A 13,025-nucleotide genomic window follows, 5' to 3' on the forward strand; every position below is an offset into this window, starting at 1 on the left:
CGCATCACAGCTCTGATCCTTTTCTTTTAATTAAAAATGTACCTTAAAGTTGAACCATCCCCACTCTTGGCCACCTCTTCGCCTCTTTCTTAAAATTTACCCACAGAAGGTGAAGCAGCGTGACTGTTCTATGAACCTTTGGGGATGTTTAGGCAGGAAATCACTTTTCAATTAAATATTCATTTGTGTGGCCCTTCAGCTGGACTCAGGCCTCTCCAGGCCAAACGGTGGCCCTCAGGTAGCTGCTGTTATCCAGGCCCTGAGGCCTCTGGCTGGTCCAGCTTTCTCCCCACTTGCTGCTGGTTCCAGAAGCGAAGAGGGTGATGAGACTTTGGGAAGGTGGGGAGACCACACCTGCCCAGCTCTCCTCCACCTGCCCAGGTGTGAACACCTTAGAAGGGGCCCACCCTCACAGTGGAATAGACAGCAGGACCCTTTGCTCATGCTTTCCCCCAAAATCTTTTTTACTAACTTTCCGGTGTCTGAATTTTTTTTGGGGGGGTGATCGTTACCCTTTGATTTGATGTTTCATTTTTTTGTTAAACTATAGAGCGCTGGCAGATAAGTGTTCCTTATCCGTCGTTGACCCCTTGGTAGGGCTGAGATCCCCACACCTTCATGAAAGATCAGAAAGACAGTGGATGTGGGTGCTCGGGAAATGGCCTTGCAGGGAGGGGAGGACAGAGGGCAGTCTGGTCGCTGGGTCCTCCTCTAGCTTATTAACCGCTGTAAACACACCTGGTGTTACTTTTTAGATGAGATCCACCTTCTAAGGCACCTATGATGGAGCCTGGCTCTCTGCCAGCGCTGAGTAAATATTGGCTGTTATTGAGATGATGAATATTTTATTGTTCTGATTATAATCAGATCCCGGTAGGCCCTATTTAGGATCTTTCTGGAGACTGCTGACAGGTAGAAGCAATTCCTGGTGTGGCTTGGAGGACCTGTTGGCCATCAGATGGGGACAGGAAGTGGGGAGACGCCACCTGACCCCGTGTTTTCAGAACAGGAAGCAAGATCCCCTAGCAGAGAAGGGAGTCCCCCATGCACACAGCCAGCCACTGAGGAGCCGGGGCCCGGATGTCTCTGCTGGCTCCACTAGCTTGGCTGCTTCACATTACCCAGCTTCCTCTGCCCCGGGCAGAGCCAAGGGCCAAGTTGCTCCGTTACTTTGTTGGGATGGCGCCTGGATGCCCACTGCTGTCTCAGAGGGCCCCACCCACTGCCACCACCCTCCCAGGTGGTGGGTAGAAAGACTGGCCACTGAGAGTCTTCTCGGCTGTTAAAGAATTTTCCTGTTCACAGCAGCCTCTCCGCTTTCTTGCAGCCCTACTGGACACCTGGCACCACTCACACCCCATCCTGGGGAATGCCCCCTCCTTGCCTTGTGCTGGCACATGGTGGTGACAGTGTCTTTGAAAGCAGTGGTCCAGGACCTGCAGCCCACTAGACTCGGGGGTGTTCGAGGGAGGTTTGCTGTGGGGGGATCACACGTTGGAGGAGAAGGTTCTGCTTGGAGCTCAGCCTGCAGGAACTTGCTCTGGGCGCTCAGGAGACCCCACACCTTCGATCCCTCCAGGGGCTTGCAGCTGGCTGGCCTGGGAAACAACACGCATGTGTCTGAATCTAGGGTAACCCAGGACCAATTGTGTTGTGGCTGCTTCCAGAAACAGCCAGGCTTCCTGGAGGAGATCAAGCCCGAGGTCAGGAAGGGAGGGACCCGGGAAAGCCCGGTGGTGAGTGGGCAGCCTCAAGCAGGAAGGGCCACTGTGTGTGCTGGGAGTGAGGCCGACGTTGATGGAGGAGGAGGCTGACAGACAGGTGGCTCGTTTGTATTCAGCGACGGCTCAGGGCTCTCTTTGAGTTAGGACCATGGATAGGCAGGAGGGGAGGGGACGTGGCGATGGGGCTGCCTCCCGGCTCTTCTGCTCACCGTCCTGTTGATGGGGTGCTGAGTGGTTACCTTGTCAGGAGAGGGTAGAGGCCCCCTCTAGGAAGGTGGAGACTTTAGGGAGACAGCGGGATGAAGGCTGACAGCAGGCGGTGATGGGAAGAGGTCCCCAGGCCAGCTGGGCAGGGAATGTCACTTCCCTGCTCCTCGGGCTCCTAACCTGACCAGCTGGTTTTCCAGGTGCTTCCAGCTACACATGTTCATTCTGATCTGGTGTTTCCTTACCTGCTCTGGTCTTGGTTTCCCGGCTGAAGATCCGCTTGGTGGACTGAGTCTGGACCTCTTCTGCTCAAGGGGACTCTCCAGGATGATGGGCTCCTGATCTGACCATGTGCTGATGCCTCCAAGGGCTGCGGTGGGGGTGGCCAGGAGCACCTGGACACTGAGGGGCTTCCATGCACAGAAGGGGCTGGGGCACTGGCTCTGTGTGTCCCCGGCTCTCAGGATGGAGGAGGGGTGTCAGCAGAAGGTGAGCCCAGCAAGGCTCAGACACGCTCCAGGGAGGGTGTTGGTGATGGCCAAGCCCTTGGACGGCTGGGCTGGTGGTCAGACCAGCCGCAGGGGTGGGTTCTCCACCTCCTGCCTCCTTACCCATTCTGAAGATCAATCCAGCCTCAAGAATGCATCACCACGGGATGCCAGAACATCGCCAGATGCTTCGGGAGACATATCTGAGTGGTCCGGGGTGAGCCCTGATCAGAGCTGCTTTAGGTGTGTGTGAAACCAAAATTAATCATATTCTGTGCACTTAAATCTGCCCCTCGGTATCAGGGGCTGGTTTGCTCCGTCTGAGGGTGGAACTGGCTTTTCTGGTCTGATTAGTTTTCTGGTCGATGTGGGATTTCCTTCTGGCACCTTAGGGGAGCTCTTCCTGCTACCGCCTGTGACGACAGCCATCAGCGCCTTTCCATGTCCACATCGACAGCTGACACCCAGGCTTTTTCCCAAGGGACCAGAATGTCCTGGGTGTCGTTTTGTCCAGGTTGCTCACCTCTCCCGTGGCGTCCTCATAGGACAATTGCTGCAGAACCCAAATGTGAGCACCCCACTATAAGCGACGCCCCCTTTCCTCATGATAGGATAAAAGCATATTTTTGATTTACTTGAAATGTTGACTTTTAGGGATGTAGATTTTCAAAAAGATTTTTATTCAAGTATAGTTGCTTTCTGCTGCACAGCATAGTGACCCAGTCATTCGTATACATACATTTTTTTTTTCTTATGCTGTGTCTTCCATCACCTTCTGTTCCAAGAGACTGGATATAGTCTCCTGCGCTGTCCAGAAGGACCTCATTGCTTATCTGTTCTAGGCATAACAGTTTAGATGAAGTATCTGATGTCAGCTTACATGACTGGCTGGACTAATTTCGTTGTGTGATGTGTACACAGTCAAATGTATGTGAACTAAGTTATTTGTAGATATGTAGCTTTTTTTTTTTTTTTTAATTCTGACACTTTGTGAAATAGTTTTTATTCCTCGTCTTCATGTGCTTGTTGGCACTGGCGGAACCACTCTGACTCTTGCTGGGTCCGGGACATTTTTAGCCCCTGAGATGCACCCCTCTGTGGCACTAGGTGTGATGCTGCCCTGGAAATTGTGTCCCATGAGCCTTCGTCAGCTCAGGCTGCCGCACAAAACACAGGAGACCTTGGGGCTTAAACAGCAGAGGTGTATTTTCTCGCCGTTCTGGAGGCTGGCTGGGTCGGGTTCTGATGAGGGCTCCCTTCCGGGCGTAAGTCCTCCATGACCTCTCCTTAGCGGGAAGATCTCGTATTTTTCTTATAAAGCCCCATCATATTGAATTAGGATTCCACCCTTAGAGCCTCATGTAACCTCAGTTACCTCCTAAAAGTCCTATCTCCAAATAAACTCACGCTGGGGGTTAGGGCTTCAAGACACACATTTTGGGGGGATGTCCTTCAGTCCGTAGCATCAAGGCACAAGGCTCAATACATACAACATTCGGCGGGATCTTAGCCTTGGCCTTGTACGTGTGTGTCTGTGATCCCTACACTGTCAGGGCTTCCTCTTGCTTCAGGCTCTTTACGAGGCTTGTCCACACAGACGTCAGAACTCGCACTGTGAGTCGTACCCCTCAGAGTCATTACGAAATCCGTGTCAGGTTTATTTGCCTCCTCTTACCAGTTCCGTCGGGTGACCTCTCCAAGCATCCCAGACAGGAACTGACTGAGGTCTTGGCTCATGTGTCGTCACCAAACAGCGCTTTATGATTCAAAGTAGAGCCATGGAGACTGTTCCCTAAGATCTGAACCAGAGTAAGAACTGAACTCTAGAGTTCCCGTCGTGGCGCAGTGGTTAACGAATCCGACTAGGAACCATGAGGTTTCGGGTTCAATCCCTGGCCTTGTTCAGTGGGTTAAGGATCCGGTGTTGCCGTGAGCTGTGGTGTAGGTTGCAGACTCGGCTTTGATCTGGCGTTGCTGTGGCTCTGGCATAGGCCGGTGGCTGCAGCTCCGATTCAACCCCTAGCCTGGGAACCTCCATATGCCTCGGGAGTGGCCCAAGAAATAGCAAAAAAAAAAAGACAAAAACAAAACAAAAAAAAGAACTGAACTCTGAGTCCTTTATCTCTCCCAACAAGTCCTGCTCATTCATCTCATCTCAGAAATTCAGAAAGAGCAAGGGCAGGTGGGAGTCCTTGGCTCACCCTTGCACCTGGATGGGTTCTCTTCTTCCTGGAGCTGTGGCCCCTTTTTATAGCCTCACTAGGCTCTGGGGAGAAGTAATGGGAGGAGAGAAGTGCCGTGACACCGCCGAGATCTTTCGGTAGAGAGAGTCCTGCGTCCAGAACCCTTCTCGCTGCATCGTATCAACCCTAAGAGCCGGAGGCGCCTCTTCTGTGTAGGGGGCCACCCTGGAGGTCCAGCCTCTCTCCTTCCTGAGCGGGGGCAGGGAGGAGGGTTCCACCCCCACCCCCACCCAGTGCCCGGCTTATGCAGGAACCACGTTCCTCTCCCTCTTGCCTTAAATAAGGGTTTTAGTGGTCTGCCAGCTTATTCATCTATTGTATTTATGGAAACCACTAAAGACTTCACAAAAGGACTTAATTCAACACGAAGTTCTATCTTGGAAGAAATTTGTTTAATAGTGCAGGGAAAATTGGGCTTTTAATACGGGAGGAGCAGAGCTGCTCTGTAACTTAGAAAATGGAAACAGAGATAAGAAGTAGCAGGGAAGCCACAAGGTTCAGAAGGACGGCGATTCAGGGTCATGGCGGAGTCAAGCCCAGGTCAAGGTCTCCAGGGTCCACGGCTGCCCTGGCAAAGACAGGGCACAGCAAAGGCCAGCTCAGCATCCGGTGGTCTTGGGTTGGCAGCAGGACCCGGAGCTTGGATTGACAGGATGGATCAGTGTTCATCCCCAAGCCTGGGGGCCCTGGGGGCCGGGACTGTTGCAGCCACTGGGCATCTTGGGCACAGTTGTCTGCCCAGAGTCAGCTCTTTAATGGTGGCTTCCTGGCAGGGTGGCCTAGGCCTCTGACTGAGTAGAGGGGGAGGCGGCCTTTGGGGGAAATGCAGGGTGGGCTGGGGGCTCTTCCAGTGAAGAGGAAAGTGCTCTGGAAGCAGAGAGCCCTGAGTTCAACCTGCTTCTGCTCTTTGTGGGCCGTGTGGATTCAGGCCAGTTCGCGCATCTCCCCGAACCTCGGTTTTCCCAGCAGAGGGAGTCCTGGCCCCCTGTGCTCCTGTGGATGAGAAGCATCGCCTCCGGTTACCCAGCCTTAACGACGTGCCCAGTGCTTGAACTGGACCGTCTTCTGTAATAAGACAGTTTCTAAAGGCCCAGCTGAGCAGCTCACCCTGGGCGACACTCCGTCAGGGCCATGTCCCCCTAGAGCCGGGCAGCGACTGATTCCCGAAGCAGCCGTGAGCCTTCCATCCCGCCTCGGTGCCCAATGCGCCAGGGCTTGGCAGGCCCTCAGCCCAGAGCCTCTCACCAGCGGGGACCCTCCTTGGCGTCGAGCATCAGCCAGGGCCTGGGATAGAAGATGCGCGTCATCACAGATGCTGCAGGGAGAAAGGACGACAGAGAAGCGAAGAGATAAGAACTCGAGGGAAGGTTTTCTTTCAATTAAGAAAGGCAGTGATTCTTCCCATCACGAGAGTCTTGCTAGGAATATTGTTGCGTTGGTTTGTTAAAGAGGAAATACGGTATCTGCAGTGTGAACGCTGCCCGGCAGTCCCTGCCCCCCCCCCCCCCCGCCATGACCTTCCCCCCCTCGGCTCAGAACCCGCTGCATCCTGAAGCCTCCTGTAGGGGAAGGGGGAGCTCAGAGACCTGCCACTGGGGAGTAAAGGCAGGTCCTACACTGCCACTGGGTCCTCACAGGCCTGCTGTGGGGGTGGGGGGATGGCTTGGGGTGTCAGATGGGGGAGGGGGGAAGGGCTGGGCCCATTGAGGTCTCTCATACACACCCAGTCCACACACGTGCACATGGGCGCACACGTGTGTGCTTCTTCTGCCTCTGCTGGACTTCCAACCAGAACCTGGAGGGCTTCTTTTGCTCCAAATTTCAATCCTGCTTCTTTCCTTGCTTTGTAAACAGCTAAGACCTCACCTTTGAAGCAGTGTCAGGTTCACAGCCAAAGTCAAGGGAATCTACAGAGACGCTTCCCATTTAGCCCCACCCTCACACTCATAGCCCCCCCCCATTATCGACACCCCCAGAGGGGTGCCTCTGTAATAATGGATGAACCCATCTTGACTCATAATGGCCCCAAGTCCATTGCTGATCACTCCTGGTGCTGGACATTCCATGGGTTTGGACAAATGTCTAATGACACCCATCCACCACTGTGGTGTGGTGTGGTGTGGTGTGGTGTGGTGTGGTGTGGTATGGTGTGGGGCAGAGTGTATTCGCTGCCCTGAATAGTCTCTATGCTCTGCCTGTTAATCCCCAGCGCCCCCCCCCCCAGCCCTTGGAGACCATGGATTTTTTTCACTCTCTCCTTAGTTTGGCCTTTTCTAGGACATCACCTAGTTGGGTCACATAGCGCGTAGCCTTTTCAGATTGAATTCTTTCACTCGGTCGAATGCATTTATGTTTCCTCTGTGTCTTTTCATGGCTTAATAGCTCGTTTCTCTTTAGCACTGAACAGTATTCCCCTTTCTTGATGCCCCACAATTCGTTTATCCATCCACCAACTGAAGGATATTTTGGTTGCTTCCAAATTTTGGCCTTCGTGAATAATACTGCTCTAAATACTCATGGGCAAGGTTTTGGCGTGGATGCGAGTTTGCAGCTCCTTTGAGTAAATACCAAGGACTGTGACTGCTAGATCATATGGCAAGAGTATGTTCAGTTTTGCAAAGGAAAACCCACCAAACTGTCTCCCGGAGTGGCTGTGCCCACGTGCCCCTCCCACCAGCAGTGCACCAGAGTTCCTGTGGCTCCCCAACCTCGTCAACGTTTGGCACCGTCAGTGCTCTGGATTTGGGCCATTCTCACATGTGTGCTGGTGTCTCGTTGCTGTTTTAAGGTGTACGACTGGAACATCTTCATACGTGTGCTCGCGGGCTGTCTGTGTGTCTTCTGTGACGAGGTATTTTTCCAGCCGTTTCAACTCACCTGCTACTGGCTGCCATCTTCACTCACCACCAAGCATCTTTACCCATCAGAGGGTGGAGGGGGTCCTGACGTGCACCCGCAGTTCTCCTGGTCCAGTCTGGGGAGCAGCCAGCCTGCCCATGCAGTCTGGGAACGCCCAGAAGCCCAGTGTCCACTACACGCTAGCTCCTCCCTCCTTTATCTGGGGATCCCTAGGGCCCCTGAGTGTGGCTGCCAATTTCCAGGACAATGAGACGGTGGGCCCTGCACAGCACTGGCCCACAAGCGTGGGCAGGTTCCACTGTCAGGATGTCCAGCCACTCTCCCCTCTGCCTAGTTGGACTGAGAGTCCCTGAGGTTAGAGCCTGGCTTGCTTGTCCCCAGGCCCCAGCATCAACACAGACAGGAACTGCTGCTGCCTTGTTGGCAGACATTGGAGGACACGTGTGCCCAGCACAGCGGGATCACCCGCCCTGTGGAACAGGGTGGGGGGAAGAGGCCTGGTCTCTTGGGCACTTCACCCAATGACTGGTAACTCCCCGCCAGCTGCCCAGAGCCTGGGATGTGGCGGGGTGGGGGTAGGGGTTCCTCTGGGGACATGAGGGGGCCGGATGAGGTTGGGGTCCCATCTCGCCACTCCCCAGCCCAGCTTCAGCTGGGGGGAGATGGACCTCTTTCCCTGCAGGGCAGGGTCCCAGATGCCTCCCTTCTGGGCTTGGAAGGGGGCTCCCCCTCCTGGGGAGGGGCGCATGTGTGTCTGAGCACGTGGACTTTGTTTCTGAGCAGCAGAAGTGTCCCTGGCAGGGCAGCCTGGTCAGGGCTGGGGGCCCCGGGAGCTTCCCGTCTAAGGGAATTTGCTTGTTCTCTGCCTCTTTGCTGTGATCAAATGCAGCAGGGGCTATACTTTCCCTTCTGTAGCCTTCGTGGTAGGAATACCAGCTTCAACCCAGGGGGTAGTTTGGTTACTGAACCGCTGTGTGGTCTTGGGTCAGGTGCTTAACCTCTCTGAGCCTGGGCTAATAACACCCATCTCCTAACACTGTTCTGAGAATCCAATGAATTAATATCCGAGAAGGCTAAGTGTCCATAACACGAGTTATTTCTTGTTCGGGTCTGAACACCGGGCTCGCTTGCCTTGCTGGTCCCCGATACACACTGAGCACAGGAGACAAGGCTGGATGCTGAGCTCTCTGCAGATGCAGGACTGAGCTCTGCACGGTGCAGTGACATAGGTTCTTCGGGGATCGAATATCGCACATGTGACACAACAGGCCATTGTGCCCATCAGGCTGGGGCAGTGCGCATTCTTTCTGGATGCTTCGGAGGAAAGGAGATGGTTCCTGGTTGGACATAAAAAGTGGGAAGCCCGTCTCTCTTCTGATGTGGTTGCTGCTGCCTGGTGCTGCAGAGGGGCTTGGCCTGAGCAGAAGAAAGCAGGCGTTGTGTGCTGTTCGTATATTGATTGACTCATCAAATGATCTGCCTCAGCGGCCTGCATGTGTTTACAGGGTGAAAATTAAAGCCACAGATGTTTACTGTATAATAGGATTTGAAATCTGTTCTGGGGGGCTGGGGGGAGGTGGGGCGAGCAAGCGTGGAAACCACTGGGCCAAGAATGAGAAAAACACTTTTGCATGAGGGAGGATTTGGTTCAGTAAGTAACACATGGTGCTTGCTGTCAAATGTTAACAAGAAACACGGGCCGTCTCTCCCTTTTGGCCGGTGTTGGCTTGTGTGTCCACCTCCCGGGCTTGCGCCCGTGCCGTGTGTTGATGGGGCACCTTCTAAAGTGGGTTCGTTTTCTAGAGAGCTGCTTCTGAAAGGGAGCACCCCGCCTGACTGTCCATCATGAGCGCTGATGCCGGCCTGGGGCCACCAGCTCCCTTCCCGCGCATCTACTGACGGCCGTGGCCGGCCCTGCGGCCAGGACAGCCCGTCCGACTGGACCTTGAATGGGGGCGGGGGGGGGCCTCCTGTGCCTCCCGTCTTGACTCAGGCCACGTCCCTGCTGTCTGTTGCTTGAGGCCAGATCTCTGCTGTCACTGTTCTCTGTGACGTGATTTCCTTTGTCTTGCCAGAGCCTCTAAGCCGCGCAACAGAGAGAGATTTTTTCAGGGGTCAGGGCAACAGAAACCCCCCCTTTTCTCCGTGGAGTTTCCCCCACTTCCCCCTGGCCCTGCCGGCTTTAAGAGGGTCTCAAAGTGGGAAGGTCGAAGGCCACTGGTCCAGCGGTGGCCCCTGGGAGGCCCAGGAGGGAACTTCCTTCCGGGAAACCTCTCCTCCCGGGGGCTCGAGTGCCCCCACTTCGTGCGTGTTTTCTCTTTCCTTATGTTTTTCTCTTCAACCGGCTCTGATTGGCTTCACCGCAGATGAGCATTTTCCATTACGCGTCCTAATGTGTTTTTTTTAAACCAAATCTCCCTTCACAGATTGCTGTCTTTATAATATAGGAATTATTTCTCAGTCACTTTAAAAGTCCTGCTTCATTAGCTTGGTGACTGTTTGGTAATTTGCAAAGTCACTTTCACAAGTTTTAATACTGCCCGGTTGAGAATCACAGCCATAAATGTATTCGATCTTAATAGTGCTATGATTCCGTCTGAAGTGGAAAAAAAAAAAATGAGAATCAGTAATTAGCTCCGACCTCCACACAAGCCTGCTCCGTGCAGGAGACGATGCTTTTGATGGGAGCAGAGCACCCGGTGTCGGAGGAATCTTCTGGTGAGGCCAGGGAGCCCTTCGTCTCAGCAAAGATGAAGCCTTGCTCACCTCTCTCTCCAGCATCTTCATTTCCCCTTCTCCTTATAATGGCTTAAAGCCCCTCCTTCCACGTAAAGCAGCTCATGTCTAGACGCAGCCTTCCAGGGGAACACGCCGGGCAGGCGAGATTTCTACCCGGACTCGCTTTGCAGCCCCTGGACGTAGGCTCCCGCTCCAGCTCTGTTTTTTGAGAGGCTGCTGCCCACTGGAAAGATGTGCTGGGTGGCTTTCCTTGCTCTTTGTTGGCTTGTTTGTTTGCTTTGGCCACGCTCACGTTCCCCTCTTTCTATGTCAAGGCCGTCTCTGAGTTGTGCAGGGAAAACCAGCAAGGCGACAGGGCAGTGGTGTCCAGCACTTGCTCCCAGGTTTCCAGGCCCCTCCAGGGGCAGGATGCTTCCGGCCCGGGTGCCTCTTCCTTCTGCTCAATTACCAGCAGCCCCTCACCTCCCTGGAGGCCTCGAGCTCCTTCCAGCTGCAGAGCCCGAGATCCGCCCGTTCCCGGGAGAGGGTCTGGGTGGGCTCCAGAGAGCCTGGGAGCGCCATGCTGCTTTGTCATGTTTCATTTGCCCTGATTAATTCGGCGTCTGTATGAGCCAGAGGGAGGGGTGCTCCCCTCCCCTAACCTTTCACAGATGTTTCAGGCCAAGGTTTTCTGGCAAAATCGATTTTGACATTTTGATAGGAACCCACTCGCCCTGTTCTGTATTTCGAATCTTTGACTCTAAGCGGTTCTGAAAACCAGCTGTGAACCTAAATCTTGTTTGTAAAATCTGCATACTGCATCCGCAGCAGAAACGGTGAGAACCCCCAGGTCATTGCATAGACACTGGAAGCGAGTTAGGCGGTGCGGCGGTGTTGAATCGCGGTGGTTTGTCAGACCTCCGCCGCGAGGCGGGCGGGATGAATGTCTGGAGCCCGCTCCCCGTCTCTTGCAGGGTTTGGAATGAAAAAAAAAAAAAAAAAAACAGACCTTTAATGGAAATATTTTGTATTCACGAAAAAAGACAAAATCCCCACTACTTAGGAAACCTGGCTGCGGTGTAGAAGCCAATGTCTACAACGGGAGCGGCAATTTTTGTCCCTTGACCGTCAACCGTGGGATTGCAAGCATCTGAGGCCACTGCTGCTAAGGCACATGACTCCATCCAATGTCTTGTTTACGAGGTCACTTTAGGAGAGACGGAGTGACAGACCTTCGCTATAGGTGACCCTCTGAAGGAATAAGAACCAAAGGAGAGGAGCCAGATGTATGAGGAGAAGGGTCCTGGGCCAGGAGGGAGGGACACCCCGGGGGATGGAGAGTGATCAGGGCCCCTGCTGCTCCTTCCTTCCAGGGACCACCCACATGGGGTGTGTGTTGGGTGGGAGGGACTGGAGCCCCCCATTTCCCTGCTGACCCCCTGCACCAGGGCACAGAAGGTGTTTGGTCCTGGGCTCCATGGTCCTGGCTTGGGGTCCCTCAGAGTGAGAGGGAGTCATCCTGGATCTTGGGTGCATTTCATGGATGAGAAACTGGAGGTAAGGCGTAGTCCCTAAACGGAGGTGGTGTGGTGACAGGGGACGAGACGGAAGGCTGTCACAGTCCCACCACTGGCTTCCTGTACAGTCCTGGGCACCGCAGATCCTTCCTGGGATACCACGTATCCCAGACACACCTGGAGGGGCTGGGCTAGAAGTTAGCCCGGGCGCTGGGGGTTCTGCCTACCTGCCAGGGAGCGCTTGTTTCCTCTGTAGCATCACCACGCAGAGTTGGGATGCGCTCACCGAAGGTACTTTGGAAAGTCCTAGTAGGAGCGAGCAGTGAAAAATGTGATATGTTGATGATGGCAACTTTCACCAAGTTAGGGATAGAAGCCTCTCAGTGTGACAAAAGAGAAGTATAGCTATCAAAAATCCATAACTCAGGAAAACACAAATCGAAAGTGAGATAACAACAGACCTCCCCAGCCAATTAAAATGTGCAGAGAATGAGGACACCAATGTTGGCAAATTGTGGGCGCAGAGAACGTTTCATACATTATGGGGATATCGAATGGCATGACCACTTTGGGAACATGTGTGGCAGCTTCTTATTAACTAAACTAAATATGTATCTAGTCTATGACTCATCAATTTATCTCTTGGATATTTACGAAGAGAAATGAAAATGTACATTCAAAAAACGCACATTCACTCTTGTACCAGAATGTTCTTGGCAGTTTTATTCATAATAGCTAAAAATGGGAGGCAACTCAGGTATCCACCAACAGGTGAATGGATCAAAAGTGGTGTATTCATACAGTGCAATACCACTCAGCAACAAAGAGAGACAAGTTACCCATACAGGCCATAGACGAATCTCGAAAACAACATGCTGGGTGAAAGGAGCCAGACACAAAAGGGTGCATAGTGTACACGTCATTTACATGAACCTTTGGATTAGACAAAACTAATCAATGCTGGAAAAAAAAAAAAACAACTCATAACGGTAACTGCCCCTACTGTGAATGATGGTGTTTGCAATTTATGGGGAGGAGACATGAGGGAACTTGTTTGGATTGCAACAATGTTCTATACCTTGGCAGATGTTTGGGTTACACAGCAGGGGCACTGGCTGAAATTCATCTCATGAGGTGTTTAAGATCCGTGCATTTCTTTTGCTCTCTCTATATTTTACCTAAAAAAAATCCCTTTAAACCCGTATTGAACCCTAGTTAATGACATGCCTGGGGAAGTGTAGCGATGTCTGCAATTGACTGAGAAATGCA

General features: G+C 53.1%; 1 protein-coding gene across 26 annotated transcripts in view; it reads left to right on the plus strand.

The window, feature by feature from the left end:
• Positions 1-13,025, plus strand: part of CAMTA1 (calmodulin binding transcription activator 1) — an 866,060-nt gene that overhangs the window by 331,842 nt on the left and 521,193 nt on the right. The window lies entirely within an intron of this gene.

This window comes from Sus scrofa, chromosome 6, assembly GCF_000003025.6.
Source record: "Sus scrofa isolate TJ Tabasco breed Duroc chromosome 6, Sscrofa11.1, whole genome shotgun sequence".
In the NCBI taxonomy this organism is placed as follows: domain Eukaryota; kingdom Metazoa; phylum Chordata; class Mammalia; order Artiodactyla; family Suidae; genus Sus; species Sus scrofa.